The sequence below is a fragment of the Anneissia japonica genome, unplaced genomic scaffold (assembly GCF_011630105.1).
Source record: "Anneissia japonica isolate Jap-2015-1 unplaced genomic scaffold, ASM1163010v1 scaffold2026_len185144_cov178, whole genome shotgun sequence".
NCBI lineage: Eukaryota > Metazoa > Echinodermata > Crinoidea > Comatulida > Comatulidae > Anneissia > Anneissia japonica.
The window spans coordinates 65,314-67,466 of NW_022729255.1; the positions used below are offsets into that span (position 1 = coordinate 65,314).

At 34.1% G+C, this 2,153-nt stretch overlaps 1 long non-coding RNA gene across 1 annotated transcript in view; it reads right to left on the minus strand.

Annotated features, from left to right (window-relative positions):
* Positions 1-624: 624 nt before the first annotated feature.
* The window catches only part of LOC117114673, a 21,805-nt gene continuing 20,276 nt past the window's right edge, over positions 625-2,153 (minus strand). The window contains exon 6 of the long non-coding RNA XR_004446412.1: positions 625-1,325. This is a non-coding gene — a long non-coding RNA (uncharacterized LOC117114673). The remainder of the gene's footprint in view (positions 1,326-2,153) is intronic.

Here is a 2,153-nt window from a genome sequence, read left to right on the forward strand (position 1 = left end):
AGCGAGGGACTCGGGAAAGAAGGGGGACTGAACAACGCAGACGTGTTATGGCAACAACACCATTGCCACAAAACTGGCATTTCTCCAGGTTGAATCCAACAAAGAAGAGCTCTTCAATTTCTTAGCTGAACATATCGGCAAGAAAACACCACCTGAGGGAAAAGAGTTGGTTTCAAATTTTGACACTAGTGTAGAATGCACGCGAGTTGAAAAAGATACATCTAATTTAGCACCATTCTCACATGAAGAAGCAGATACCCGCATTATGGTACTGACTGTGTAGCACAAGGATACAAGAAAATTATCATACGATCAGTCAACACCGATGTAGTGGTGCTGGCAGTATCTGTAATTGCCTTTGGTACAGGAAAGACATTCAACTACATAGGGGCACACATAATTGCATCAAATCTTGGGCAGTATAAGGCAACAGCTCTTCATCTATTTCATAGCTTGACAGGGTGTGACACAGTTTCATCGTTTGCAGGTAGTAGAAAGAAAACATGCTGGGATGGGAAAATTAAAAATACAACCATTTGTGAGGAACAGTACATTTTTAATTAAAATAACTAAATCAAAATCAGAGTAAGCATACAAACAACAACTTTGACATTGTACAAGATTCTTTTATTTATTCACATTTTCACATTTATATACAAATTTTTCTCGTCTTAAACCAGACTTAGCACACTATGTGGAATTCAAATTTGGAAATGTAATTAAAATATTATAATCCATATATTATTATTATTCAAGCCAATGGTTCCTGTGGTGGAACAAGTCTTCTCGGATAAGGACTTTAAAGCGTAGGCCCGACGTACACATTTGGCTCGTGTGCACTTTAAAGAACTCAGTACATCCTCAGAGAAGAGTAGGGGTTACCCCGGTGTACTGCATCATTCAGTCCGGTCGTTTAATAGATATGCCATGTAGGATAGCGATTAAGTTCACTTATTGGCATATTCTTGGCACTCGTGCCTAAGAAATGAATGAAATTAAACATTACTATTTTTTTTTTGACTTGGACTTGGGAAGTCTGTACACAGTTTGTTTTATAGACTCAAAAAAACTGGCCAATGGATCTTTTTCCTTCTTTGCTGTCAAATACTGTACTTCATTATTTTAGAATTTACATCTTTGGTTTTCACCATTTTAATTTTAGTGGTGTACTTGGGGGAATTTTTCTCTTTTGTGGGTTCCCTCTACTTTACCAGCAACTGTTGGTTCTTCTTCTGCAACTCTTTCACCTTCCACTACTGCGACTTCAATGTTATGCAGTAGGTGTTCGCATTGTCTCATCATCTATCGATAAGTTTCCAATACTTCTGAAACAAAATAATAAAAATTCTGCTTATAGTAAATTGTTAATTTGTAAAGTTTGTATGCCTATAAAGTTTTTAAAATTTATTATTAGTTCTCAAAAAATAATTCCAAGGTCCATAGTTTAAAAAATATTCATTGTTTCTCTTTCAGTTTTTCAATGAGTTGGAGTCTGTTTGAATTGTTTAAATTGCTAAAATATTGTACTGCTCTTGTGTGATTAATTACTAGTAAGTATAATGTGTACAGCTGGCTAATTAGGGTTTAAGGGAACAATGATAAATATTATAAAATTATTAATTTTATCAATTATTGTTACCTGTATAAATAATTTGGGTACGTAATTTATAATTTGCATTGTTCATCCACTGTTTCAATAACTACAATTTGTTATTCATATTAAGCTACACTATTTATATATTTTATGATGACACGTTGAGAGTAGACCCTGCCAAAACATGTTCCTTTCATAGAGCCTAGTAATGACCAGGGCAAGTTTAATCTCAGGCTTACGTTTGATATAAGAATTATATATATTTCCTCCCACACATCATTTTCCCGGCTGATATCCTTGTTGTAGTGTTTATCTGCCAGGTTTAGGCCCCATAAAAAAAAATATTAGTTTATCACCCTATCAAAGAAAAAACTGATGACAGAGGGAAGTTTTTTTGTTTGTTATTTTTTTGTGCTAAATCTGCCCCCATTATACCGATGTTCACAATTAAATCGGTAGTTAGGGACACATATAAAAAGTCATTCATGGAATTTATATTAAAAGAAATATGTTTTTGTTGTACCAGTAAACATATTTGCAAGAAATCCTGAGCTTTTAA